Source organism: Ranitomeya variabilis, chromosome 1, assembly GCF_051348905.1.
Source record: "Ranitomeya variabilis isolate aRanVar5 chromosome 1, aRanVar5.hap1, whole genome shotgun sequence".
NCBI classification, from domain to species: Eukaryota; Metazoa; Chordata; class Amphibia; order Anura; family Dendrobatidae; genus Ranitomeya; species Ranitomeya variabilis.
In genome coordinates this window covers 646,191,756-646,205,578 of record NC_135232.1, presented here as the reverse complement: position 1 = coordinate 646,205,578, position 13,823 = coordinate 646,191,756, and the positions used below count along the sequence as shown (strand labels likewise).

Here is a 13,823-nt window from a genome sequence, read left to right as displayed (position 1 = left end):
CTTCGAAGGCCTAACACAATAAAATGGGCTGGCTGTAGGCACTTTAAAATTGGTTCCAGGGGTACACGGGCAGCAGTGGTCTGGTCAGTGGAGGCCTAGTGGAAGTATGGACCGCAGACAGGCTTCGAAGGCCTAACACAATAAAATGGGCTGGCTGTAGGCACTTTAAAATTGGTTCCAGGGGTACACGGGCAGCAGTGGTCTGGTCAGTGGAGGCCTAGTGGAAGTATGGACCGCAGACAGGCTTCGAAGGCCTAACACAATAAAATGGGCTGGCTGTAGGCACTTTAAAATTGGTTCCAGGGGTACACGGGCAGCAGTGGTCTGGTCAGTGGAGGCCTAGTGGAAGGAGGGACCGCAGACAGGCTTCGAAGGCCTAACACAATAAAATGGGCTGGCTGTAGGCACTTTAAAATTGGTTCCAGGGGTACACGGGCAGCAGTGGTCTGGTCAGTGGAGGCCTAGTGGAAGTATGGACCGCAGACAGGCTTCGAAGGCCTAACACAATAAAATGGGCTGGCTGTAGGCACTTTAAAATTGGTTCCAGGGGTACACGGGCAGCAGTGGTCTGGTCAGTGGAGGACTAGTGGAAGTATGGACCGCAGACAGGCTTCGAAGGCCTAACACAATAAAATGGGCTGGCTGTAGGCACTTTAAAATTGGTTCCAGGGGTACACGGGCAGCAGTGGTCTGGTCAGTGGAGGCCTAGTGGAAGGAGGGACCGCAGACAGGCTTCGAAGGCCTAACACAATAAAATGGGCTGGCTGTAGGCACTTTAAAATTGGTTCCAGGGGTACACGGGCAGCAGTGGTCTGGTCAGTGGAGGCCTAGTGGAAGTATGGACCGCAGACAGGCTTCGAAGGCCTAACACAATAAAATGGGCTGGCTGTAGGCACTTTAAAATTGGTTCCAGGGGTACACGGGCAGCAGTGGTCTGGTCAGTGGAGGCCTAGTGGAAGGAGGGACCGCAGACAGGCTTCGAAGGCCTAACACAATAAAATGGGCTGGCTGTAGGCACTTTAAAATTGGTTCCAGGGGTACACGGGCAGCAGTGGTCTGGTCAGTGGAGGCCTAGTGGAAGTATGGACCGCAGACAGGCTTCGAAGGCCTAACACAATAAAATGGGCTGGCTGTAGGCACTTTAAAATTGGTTCCAGGGGTACACGGGCAGCAGTGGTCTGGTCAGTGGAGGACTAGTGGAAGTATGGACCGCAGACAGGCTTCGAAGGCCTAACACAATAAAATGGGCTGGCTGTAGGCACTTTAAAATTGGTTCCAGGGGTACACGGGCAGCAGTGGTCTGGTCAGTGGAGGCCTAGTGGAAGGAGGGACCGCAGACAGGCTTCGAAGGCCTAACACAATAAAATGGGCTGGCTGTAGGCACTTTAAAATTGGTTCCAGGGGTACACGGGCAGCAGTGGTCTGGTCAGTGGAGGCCTAGTGGAAGTATGGACCGCAGACAGGCTTCGAAGGCCTAACACAATAAAATGGGCTGGCTGTAGGCACTTTAAAATTGGTTCCAGGGGTACACGGGCAGCAGTGGTCTGGTCAGTGGAGGACTAGTGGAAGTATGGACCGCAGACAGGCTTCGAAGGCCTAACACAATAAAATGGGCTGGCTGTAGGCACTTTAAAATTGGTTCCAGGGGTACACGGGCAGCAGTGGTCTGGTCAGTGGAGGCCTAGTGGAAGTATGGACCGCAGACAGGCTTCGAAGGCCTAACACAATAAAATGGGCTGGCTGTAGGCACTTTAAAATTGGTTCCAGGGGTACACGGGCAGCAGTGGTCTGGTCAGTGGAGGACTAGTGGAAGTATGGACCGCAGACAGGCTTCGAAGGCCTAACACAATAAAATGGGCTGGCTGTAGGCACTTTAAAATTGGTTCCAGGGGTACACGGGCAGCAGTGGTCTGGTCAGTGGAGGCCTAGTGGAAGGAGGGACCGCAGACAGGCTTCGAAGGCCTAACACAATAAAATGGGCTGGCTGTAGGCACTTTAAAATTGGTTCCAGGGGTACACGGGCAGCAGTGGTCTGGTCAGTGGAGGCCTAGTGGAAGTATGGACCGCAGACAGGCTTCGAAGGCCTAACACAATAAAATGGGCTGGCTGTAGGCACTTTAAAATTGGTTCCAGGGGTACACGGGCAGCAGTGGTCTGGTCAGTGGAGGACTAGTGGAAGTATGGACCGCAGACAGGCTTCGAAGGCCTAACACAATAAAATGGGCTGGCTGTAGGCACTTTAAAATTGGTTCCAGGGGTACACGGGCAGCAGTGGTCTGGTCAGTGGAGGCCTAGTGGAAGTATGGACCGCAGACAGGCTTCGAAGGCCTAACACAATAAAATGGGCTGGCTGTAGGCACTTTAAAATTGGTTCCAGGGGTACACGGGCAGCAGTGGTCTGGTCAGTGGAGGACTAGTGGAAGTATGGACCGCAGACAGGCTTCGAAGGCCTAACACAATAAAATGGGCTGGCTGTAGGCACTTTAAAATTGGTTCCAGGGGTACACGGGCAGCAGTGGTCTGGTCAGTGGAGGACTAGTGGAAGTATGGACCGCAGACAGGCTTCGAAGGCCTAACACAATAAAATGGGCTGGCTGTAGGCACTTTAAAATTGGTTCCAGGGGTACACGGGCAGCAGTGGTCTGGTCAGTGGAGGCCTAGTGGAAGGAGGGACCGCAGACAGGCTTCGAAGGCCTAACACAATAAAATGGGCTGGCTGTAGGCACTTTAAAATTGGTTCCAGGGGTACACGGGCAGCAGTGGTCTGGTCAGTGGAGGACTAGTGGAAGGAGGGAGCGCAGAAAGGCTTCAAAGGCCTAAAATAACAAACAATAGGCTCATGGCAGTTTTACAGCGGTTACATGGATACACGGGCAGGCAGCTTGGTGGTCAGTGGAGGAGTAGGGACCGCAGACAGGCTATCAAAGGCCTAAAATAACAAACAATAGGCTCATGGCAGTTTTACAGCGGTTACATGGATACACGGGCAGGCAGCTTGGTGCTGAGTGGAGGAGTAGTGCAAGGAGTGTCTGTCCCAGTACTCCCAAAATATAAATAGATGTTAATGTCTCGCAAAACAACCAAAACAAAAAAAAAGATGGCATACTTAGGTACAGGGGTGGGCTCATCTGCTGTGTTTCTGACATAGTAATTTGGCAGTAACTATTTAATGGTGCCAATATAGGACACAGACACAGACTACTTTAAGTTGCATCATAGATGTCTACAAATTTGTATTGTCAGTGCCAGACATTGAATGATGTCAGCGAATAGACTAAAGATTGGTGGAGCTGTGCGACATAATTTTGCACGTAGTAGAGCCCAGTTTGAGCTGGGGTAGGGGGGAACTCTCTTGAGGCCGGCGGGACCGCCCCAGGGCCACTCATGTTACAACGGTGTGTCTGACGTTGGGTGCGCACCACCACCGCCAGAGACACTACATTGTACTATGAGGGACCCAGTAGCAATGCCGTCAACCAAAAGCGAGCACACCCACCTCTTCAGACAAACAGCAGTCTCACGGGTGCTTGCGCCAAGTCGCGATACCACGGCCCCGTGTGGGGAGTTTGGCCATTTAGGGAGGTGTAAACATGTCGTATGCTGTACAATCTGCAGCAGCAAATTAGACATTAGAAAAGTAATTCACAGGCAAGAGCTTTTCATAGGAAAGCTAGGTGTCGGCCGGGCAAGGTGGGGCAAAAGATTTTGAAATCCAGTTGTGGTTCATTTTAATGAATGTTAGATCGTCAACATTTTGGGTAGCCAGACGAGTCCTTTTTTCGGTTAATATTGACCCTGCAGCACTGAATACTCTTTCTGATAGGACACTTGCTGCCGGGCAAGCAAGCTCCTGCAATGCATATTCTGCCAATTCTGGCCAGGTGTCTAATTTGGAGGCCCAGTAATCAAATGGGAATGACGGTTGAGGGAGAACATCGATAAGGGATGAAAAATAGTTAGTAACCATACTGGACAAATGTTGTCTCCTGTCACTTTCAATTGATGCAGCAGTACCTGTCCTGTCTGCGGTCATAGCAAAATCACTCCACAACCTGGTCAGAAAACCCCTCTGTCCAACGCCACTTCTGATGTGTGCACCCCTAACACTCCTAGTCTGCTGCCCCCTGGAGCTCGTGTGAGAACGATCACGTGCGCTGTGTGCTGGGAATGCCTGAAGCAAACGGTCAACAAGAGTTGATTGTTTGGTTGCTAATATTAGTTCCAAGTTCTCATGTGGCATAATATTTTGCAATTTGCCTTTATAGCGTGGATCAAGGAGGCAGGCCAACCAGTAATCGTCATCGTTCATCATTTTCGTAATGCGTGTGTCCCTTTGTAGGATACGTAAGGCATAATCCGCCATGTGGGCCAAAGTTCCACTTGTCAAATCTCCGGTTGTGATTGGTTGAGGGGCAGTTGCAGGCAAATCTACGTCACTTGTGTCCCTCAAAAAACCAGAACCCGGCCGTGACACGCAACCAATTTCCTGTGCCCCCGTGAAAGTTTCCGCATTAAAAATATACTCATCCCCATCATCCTCCTCGTCCTCCACCTCCTCTTCGCCCGCTACCTCGTCCTGTACACTGCCCTGACCAGACAATGGCTGACTGTCATCAAGGCTTCCCTCTTCCTCTGGTGCAGACGCCTGCTCCTTTATGTGCGTCAAACTTTGCATCAGCAGACGCATTAGGGGGATGCTCATGCTTATTACGGCGTTGTCTGCACTAACCAGCCGTGTGCATTCCTCAAAACACTGAAGGACTTGACACATGTCTTGTATCTTCGACCACTGCACACCTGACAACTCCATGTCTGCCATCCTACTGCCTGCCCGTGTATCCTCCCACAAATAAATAACAGCACGCCTCTGTTCGCACAGTCTCTGAAGCATGTGCAGTGTTGAGTTCCACCTTGTTGCAACGTCTATGATTAGGCGATGCTGGGGAAGGTTCAAAGACCGCTGATAGGTCTGCATACGGCTGGCGTGTACAGGCGAACGTCGGATATGTGAGCAAAGTGCACGCACTTTGAGGAGCAGGTCGGAGAACCCAGGATAAGTTTTCAATAAGCACTGCACCACCAGGTTTAAGGTGTGAGCCAGGCAAGGAATGTGTTTCAGTTGGGAAAGGGAGATGGCAGCCATGAAATTCCTTCCGTTATCACTCACTACCTTGCCTGCCTCAAGATCTACTGTGCCCAGCCACGACTGCGTTTCTTGTTGCAAGAACTCGGACAGAACTTCCGCGGTGTGTCTGTTGTCGCCCAAACACTTCATAGCCAATACAGCCTGCTGACGCTTGGCAGTAGCTGGCCCATAATGGGACAACTGGTGTGCAACAGTGTCATCTGCCGATGGAGTGGTTGGCCGACTGCGTTCTGTGGAAGAGCTGTAGCTTCTGCAGGAGGACGAGGAGGAGGAGGAGGGGGTGCGAACGCCTACAGCCAACTGTTTCCTAGACCGTGGGCTAGGCACAACTGTCCCTAAATTGATGTCGCCTGTGGACCCTGCATCCACCACATTCACCCAGTGTGCCGTGATGGACACATAACGTCCCTGGCCATGCCTACTGGTCCATGCATCTGTAGTCAGGTGCACCTTTGTACTCACAGATTGCCTGAGTGCATGGACGATGCGCTGTTTAACATGCTGGTGCAGGGCTGGGATGGCTTTTCTGGAAAAAAAGTGTCGACTGGGTAGCTCGTATCGTGGTTCAGCGTACTCCATCAGGGCTTTGAAAGCTTCGCTTTCAACTAACCGGTAGGGCATCATCTCTAACGAGATTAGTCTAGCTATGTGGGCGTTAAAACCCTGTGTACGCGGATGCGAGGATAAGTACTTCCTTTTTCTAACCAGAGTCTCATGTAGGGTGAGCTGGACTGGAGAGCTGTAGATCGTGGAACTTTCGGGTGTGCCGGTGGACATGGCAGACTGAGAGACGGTTGGAGACGGTATTGTTTCCGCCGGTGCCCTACATGCAATATTTCCTCCTACAAAACTGGTGATTCCCTGACCCTGACTGCTTTTGGCTGGCAAAGAAACCTGCACAGATACTGCCGGTGGTGCGGAAAATGGTGGCCTTACAGTGACGGAAGGGATGTTGCGTTGCTGACTAGCTTCATTGGCCGAGGGTGCTACAACCTTGAGGGACGTTTGGTAGTTAGTCCAGGCTTGAGAATGCATGGTGGTTAAGTGTCTATGCATGCAACTAGTATTTAGACTTTTCAGATTCTGACCTCTGCTTAAGCTAGTTGAACATTTTTGACAGATGACTTTGCGCTGATCAGTTGGATGTTGTTTAAAAAAATGCCAGACTGCACTCTTCCTAGACTCTGATCCCTTTTCAGGGATTGCAGACTGAGCTTTAACCGGATGGCAACGCTGTGCTCCAACAGGTTTTGGCTTTGACACGCGTTTTGGTCCAGATACGGGCCCGGCAGATGGAACCTGTTGCGATGTTGATGCCTGCTGCGGCCCCTCCTCCACCTCCGCTTCTGAACTACTGCCGCCTGCACCCTGTTCCCCCAATGGCTGCCAATCGGGGTCAATAACTGGGTCATCTATTACCTCCTCTTCGAGCTCGTGTGCAACTTCGTCTGTGTCACTGTGTCGGTCGGTGGTATAGCGTTCGTGGCGGGGCAACATAGTCTCATCAGGGTCTGATTGTGGATCTGTACCCTGAGAGGGCAATGTGGTGGTCTGAGTCAAAGGAGCAGCATAGTACTCTGGCTGTGGCTGTGCATCAGTGCACTCCATGTCAGAATATACTTGTAATGGGCATGGCCTGTTAAATGTTTCACTTTCTAAGCCAGGGACGGTATGTGTAAAGAGCTCCATGGAGTGACCCGTTGTGTCGCCTGCTGCATCCTTCTCTCTTGTTGTAGTTTTTGCTGAGGAGGACAAGGAAGCGACTTGTCCCTGACCGTGAACATCCACAAGCGACGCGCTGCTTTTACATTTACCAGTTTCGGAAGAGGAGGCAAAAGAGCTAGAGGCTGAGTCTGCAATGTAAGCCAAAACTTGCTGTTGCTGCTCCGCCTTTAAAAGCGGTTTTCCTACTCCCAGAAAAGAGAGCGTTCGAGGCCTTGTGTAGCCTGACGACGAAACTGGCTCCACAGCTCCAGACTTAGGTGGAATATTTTTATCCCCACGACCACCTGATGCTCCACTACCACTACCATCATTACCAGCTGACAATGAACGCCCACGACGACCTCTTGCACCAGACTTCCTCATTGTTTTAAAATCTTAACCAAAGTAACTTTATTTGTTGCTATCAAACAACTTACACGGTGAGCTATAACTTCAGTATGATTTCAATATCCCTTAACAGGTTGGTGAGACCACAAGGAAAATCAGGCACAATGTTACACACTCTGTTTTCTGTGGCACAAAATCACAGAGATGACACACACGCAGGACTGTCACTCAAGCACTAATGTCAATATTAATCTCCCACCTAATTTATTTATTTTTTTTTCTCAGGGAGACTTTAGAAACCAAATAATATTAAAAAAAAAAAAAAAAAAGGCTTTCTATGGCCCACAATTAGAGAGAGAGAGGTGGCACAACCAGGAGTCAAGACTGGCGCACAAGCTGAAAGGGCAATATTACTCTCCCACTGTTTTTTATGTTTTTTTTGTTTTTTTCAGGGAGACTTTAGAAACCAAATAATATTAAAAAAACCAAAAAAAAAAAAGGCTTTCTATGGCCCACTGAATGAGAGGGAGAGAGGTGGCACACCCAGGAGTCAAGACTGGCACACAAGCTGAAAGGGCAATATTACTCTCCCACTGTTTTTTTATGTATTTTTTGTTTTTTCAGGGAGACTTTAGAAACCCAATAATATTTAAAAAAAAAAATAAATAGGCTTTCTATGGCCCACTGAATGAGAGGGAGAGAGGTGACACACCCAGGAGTCAAGACTGGCACACAAGCTGAAAGGGCAATATTACTCTCCCACTGTTTTTTTATGTATTTTTTGTTTTTTCAGGGAGACTTTAGAAACCCAATAATATTTAAAAAAAAAAATAAATAGGCTTTCTATGGCCCACTGAATGAGAGGGAGAGAGGTGACACACCCAGGAGTCAAGACTGGCACACAAGCTGAAAGGGCAATATTACTCTCCCACTGTTTTTTTAGGTTTTTTTTTTTTTTTCAGGGAGAATTAGAAACCAAATAATATTAAAAAAAAAAAAAAAATAGGCTTTCTATGGCCCACTGAATGAAAGGGAGAGAGGTGGCACACCCAGGAGTCAAGACTGGCACACAAGCTGAAAGGGCAATATTACTCTCCCACTGTTTTTTTATGTATTTTTTGTTTTTTCAGGGAGACTTTAGAAACCCAATAATATTTAAAAAAAAAAATAAATAGGCTTTCTATGGCCCACTGAATGAGAGGGAGAGAGGTGGCACACCCAGGAGTCAAGACTGGCACACAAGCTGAAAGGGCAATATTACTCTCCCACTGTTTTTTTAGGTTTTTTTTTTTTTTTCAGGGAGAATTAGAAACCAAATAATATTAAAAAAAAAAAAAATAGGCTTTCTATGGCCCACTGAATGAAAGGGAGAGAGGTGGCACACCCAGGAGTCAAGACTGGCACACAAGCTGAAAGGGCAATATTACTCTCCCACTGTTTTTTTATGTATTTTTTGTTTTTTCAGGGAGACTTTAGAAACCCAATAATATTTAAAAAAAAAAATAAATAGGCTTTCTATGGCCCACTGAATGAGAGGGAGAGAGGTGGCACACCCAGGAGTCAAGACTGGCACACAAGCTGAAAGGGCAATATTACTCTCCCACTGTTTTTTTAGGTTTTTTTTTTTTTTCAGGGAGACTTTAGAAACCAAATAATATTAAAAAAAAAAAAAAAAAAAAAAAAAAATAGGCTTGCTATAGCCCACTGAATGAGAGATAGCACACACAGCAGTGGCACACAAGCCCTGACTGAGGCCAATATTTTTCTCCCACTGATTGATGTAGTGTTTTTGTGTTGAGGTAGAATTTAGAACACAAATCACGGAAAAAATAAATAGGCTTTCTATGGCCCACTGAATGAAAGGGAGAGAGGTGGCACACCCAGGAGTCAAGACTGGCACACAAGCTGAAAGGGCAATATTACTCTCCCACTGTTTTTTTATGTATTTTTTGTTTTTTCAGGGAGACTTTAGAAACCCAATAATATTTTAAAAAAAAAAAAAGGCTTTCTATGGCCCACAATTAGAGAGAGAGAGGTGGCACAACCAGGAGTCAAGACTGGCGCACAAGCTGAAAGGGCAATATTACTCTCCCACTGTTTTTTATGTTTTTTTTGTTTTTTTCAGGGAGACTTTAGAAACCAAATAATATTAAAAAAACCAAAAAAAAAAAAGGCTTTCTATGGCCCACTGAATGAGAGGGAGAGAGGTGGCACACCCAGGAGTCAAGACTGGCACACAAGCTGAAAGGGCAATATTACTCTCCCACTGTTTTTTTATGTATTTTTTGTTTTTTTCAGGGAGACTTTAGAAACCCAATAATATTTAAAAAAAAAAATAAATAGGCTTTCTATGGCCCACTGAATGAGAGGGAGAGAGGTGGCACACCCAGGAGTCAAGACTGGCACACAAGCTGAAAGGGCAATATTACTCTCCCACTGTTTTTTTAGGTTTTTTTTTTTTTTCAGGGAGACTTTTGAAACCAAATAATATTAAAAAAAAAAAAAAAAAAAAAATATAGGCTTGCTATAGCCCACTGAATGAGAGATAGCGCACACACAGCAGTGGCACACAAGCCCTGACTGAGGCCAATATTTTTCTCCCACTGATTGATGTAGTGTTTCTGTGTTGAGGTAGATTTTAGAACACAAATCACGGAAAAAATAAATAGGCTTTCTATGGCCCACTCAGTGAGAGATGGCACACACAGGGATGGCACTGTAGCAGAAATGCCAATCTTAATCTCCCACAAAAAAAAAACAAAAAAAAAAAAAAAACTGTCCTACAATTACTATCTCCCTGCAGTAATGTAAGCCAGGTATGGCAGGCAGCAATAGGAGTGGACTGATGCACAAATTAAATAAAAAGTGTGGACAAACAAAAAAGATAGCTGTGCAGAAAGGAAGGAACAAGAGGATATGTGCTTTGAAAAAAGCAGTTGGTTTCCACAGTGGCGTACACACAGCAATACAGCTATCACGGAGCCTTCTAGGGCAGCCCAATGAGCTACAGCGCTGAGGGGAAAAAAAAAAAAAAATAGCTTCCACTGTTCCTGCACACCGAAGGTGGTGTTGGACAGTGGAAATCGCTGCAGCACAAGCGGTTTGGTGGTTAGTGGACCCTGCCTAACGCTCTCCCTGCTTCTGATGAAGCGGCAGCAACCTGTCCCTAAGCTCAGATCAGCAGCAGTAAGATGGCGGTCGGCGGGAACGCCCCTTTATAGCCCCTGTGACGCCGCAGACAGCAAGCCAATCACTGCAATGCCCTTCTCTAAGATGGTGGGGACCAGGATCTATGTCATCACGCTGCCCACACTCTGCGTTCACCTTCATTGGCTGAGAAATGGCGCTTTTCGCGTCATTGAAACGCGACTTTGGCGCGAAAGTCGCGTACCGCATGGCCGACAAGCACAGGGGTCGGATCGGGTTTCATGAGACGCCGACTTAGCCAAAAGTCGGCGACTTTTGAAAATGATCGACCCGTTTCGCTCAACCCTAACCATGACCCCTTCCTTGGCTATTAATGTCAGCCCATCGCTGCCTGTTTAGCCTTTGCTAGTTATTGAATTTAGGGTGGCCCCACGTAATTTTTTGGGGAAGGTCTCTTCCATAGTAACCAGTAAAGGCTAAGCAAACAGCTGTGAGCCGATATTAAAAGCCTGGGAATCTTTATGGATATTGGTCCATTCCCAGAATATTAACAACAGTTCCCAGCCGTCAGCTTTCCCTCCCAGACTGAAAACATCAGCCCTCAGTTGCCCCAGAAATGGAGCATCCATAAAATGCGCCAAATCTGGCGCTTAGCCTCACTCTTTCCACTTGCCTTGTGCTGGTGGCAAGTGGAATAATAGGGTTGGGGTTAATGTCGGCTTTGTATTGTCAGCTGACATAAAGCCCAGGGGATAGTAATGGTCAGGCATCTATAAGACACCCCCATTACTAACAACATGCTAAGATTTGAAATAAACATAGAATAATAATAAAATCCTTCATTTTAAATAAAGACACTGACTTATTTATTTATTTGAAATTAAAAATGCACAGTTATATTCACCTTTTTGCCCAATCCATTAATACCCAAGTCTCCTGTAAAAGACCAAAAATAATAAACAAACATATTCCTCACGAATATGTAGCAGAGCTAGACTGGATTATCTCCTCGTCGGACAGGTGAGGAATATGCTGATTTATTATTTTTGGCATTTTACAGAAGACATGGGCATCTGAGGATTATCTTTACATCGGACAGGTGGGTGAAGAATATGGTTGTTTATTATTTTCTGTTTTTTTACAGAGGACATGGGCTTGAGGTGGATTAGGCATAAAGGTGAGTATAACTTTGCTTTTTTATTTTTATTTCAATTAAAGAGCTTTAGATTCTGGCTGTTTTTTTCTTTTTCTATCTTACCATAGGGTTAATATTGGGGGAGTGTTATAAACGCCTCTCCATTACTAACCCCTGGGATTGGTGTCAGCGGACATCAACACCACAACTATTATCCTACTTGCCACCGCACCAGGGCAAGTGAGAAAAGCCTGGCAAAGCACCAGAACTGGCGCATCTAATAGATGCGCCTTTTGTGGGGCAGCTGCAGGGTGATATTATTAGGCTGGGGAGAGCCAATATCCATGGCACCTTCCTAATCTGAGAATACCAGGCCCCAGCTGTCTGCTTTAGCATGGCTGGTTGTCAAAATGGGGGAGGACCCCCACAACATTTTAAAAATGTATTTAAATAAATGTAAAAAAAAAACAGCATGGGACCCCTCTTTTCTTGATAACCAGCCATGATAAAGCTGACAGCTGGGGGTTGCATTGCACAGCTGTTGGTTTTGTATGCGCTGGTTATCAAGAATAGAAGCGACCTCCACGTAATTTTTTAAATTTATTTATTTATAATGAAGGCGCCGGCTGATGAACACACATCATTAGCTTTACCTGCTCTCAGTGCCATCAGTGACAGCAGGTGTATGCTGATAAGATTAGTATTGTCATCATTTGACGCCTGCAACCAATGGTAACCTTTTTACTGCTGGTCACAGCTGCTAGCTCACATGCTGCCAGATGACAACATGGGAGGCGCAGCTCTCTGACTGGCGGTAATCAACTTACCGCTGGAAAGAGCCACCTGTGTTTCCTGGGTTATTACACAGATGACAGTGTGGGAAAGAGCCGATATTTGAGCTGCCGAACTCGAACAGTAACACGGACCTCCTGAAGAAGTCAGTGTTGAGGGTCCGTGTACGGACACTAGGTGTTTGGTACAGACCACAAACTTTACTGATCAGGTTGGCCCACCACTACAGATCAGTTGAGCAGTTCAAAGCTGCGATGCCATCCATTGAAACATATGTCATTTTACTGTATGACCGATGTAGTCAAGGGACAAGTGTGAACAAAATGTGGCTTATACTGTTTGCTCAAAGAAAAGACTTGGACAACATACCACCAACATTTGATGCACTTCAACAAAATGTCCTAACAGTCATATATCAGGCAGGCCATGTGTGGGGTAAAGCTCTACATATCACAAGTACCCAGTTTGGAACTGTGTGGCTGGGTACCACACAGGTGTCGAGAAACTTGACAAACAAATCGATTACTCAAGAACCTGCTGATCAGAAACAAGAGAACTGATTCGATGCAAGTGCAAAAAGCCTTCTGTTTTATGTAAATGTATTAAAATCTGATTTATCATGCAGTTCCCTTTGTCTATGTGGTGGCTGTGAAGTAGATTCCAAATGAGTTTCTTTAATATTGTCAACAATAGTTAATTTCCACATGTATTATTTGTACAATTATAGTTTAATTTCTAGTTTAGAGTTACTTTAGTGTCAGCGTCTCTGCACGCTTCCTCCCTCCCCCAACAAGACCACCAACGTTCTCAGTGCCGCGGCCCCCATCCCACTCCTCCTCCTACTGTTCCTGCTGCCTTTCAGGGTCTGCGCACGGTAGATCCCTGGGCACTGTACTTAGGGTACTCGCGCTCTCTCTCTTGGGAGGTGCCTGAGCAATGGGTATACTCTGCTTGCTGCATGCTTGCTGGTTCTCAGGTCCCCCGTTCTAAGTTTGTCTTCTAGTACCTGCCTGTACTTACCTGTATCTGCCTGTGCTCACGTGTATACCAGCCGTACCAGTCTGCACTTGCCATGCTCATCTGTTTATCAGATGTACCAGCCTGCGCTCGCTAGTGACCACCTGCATACCAATTTGCACCTCGCGTGCTCACCTGTATACCATCCTTACCAACCTGCACCTGCCATGGCTAACTGTATACCAGCCTGCACCTGTCAGTGCCTGTCTGTATACCAGTTTGCACCTGCCATTGCCTGCCTGTTTACCAGCCGTTCACACCAGAACCTGCCGTTCCCACTTCCTGTCCCTTGAGGGTCAGCTGTCATGTGTCCTTGGTCTGTCCTGATGTAAACACCTTGTGTACATCTGGAGCCAAGTCTAGCCCAACCATCAGGGGCTCTAGTGAAGAGTCAGGTGTAGAGATGGGCGGACAACTGGATGTTCTTGTGCAGCAAGTTCGGCCGAACAGTTACAAAAAGTTCGGTTTTTGGTACCAGAACAGTACCCGGACCCGAACCCAGACCCCGCTTGAATGGGGGGCCCGAACATGGGC

General features: G+C 47.1%; 1 pseudogene; it reads right to left on the bottom strand.

Moving 5' to 3' along the window:
- Positions 1–13,346, bottom strand: part of LOC143798230 (E3 SUMO-protein ligase KIAA1586 pseudogene) — a 39,807-nt pseudogene extending 26,461 nt beyond the window's left edge.
- Positions 13,347–13,823: the final 477 nt, after the last annotated feature.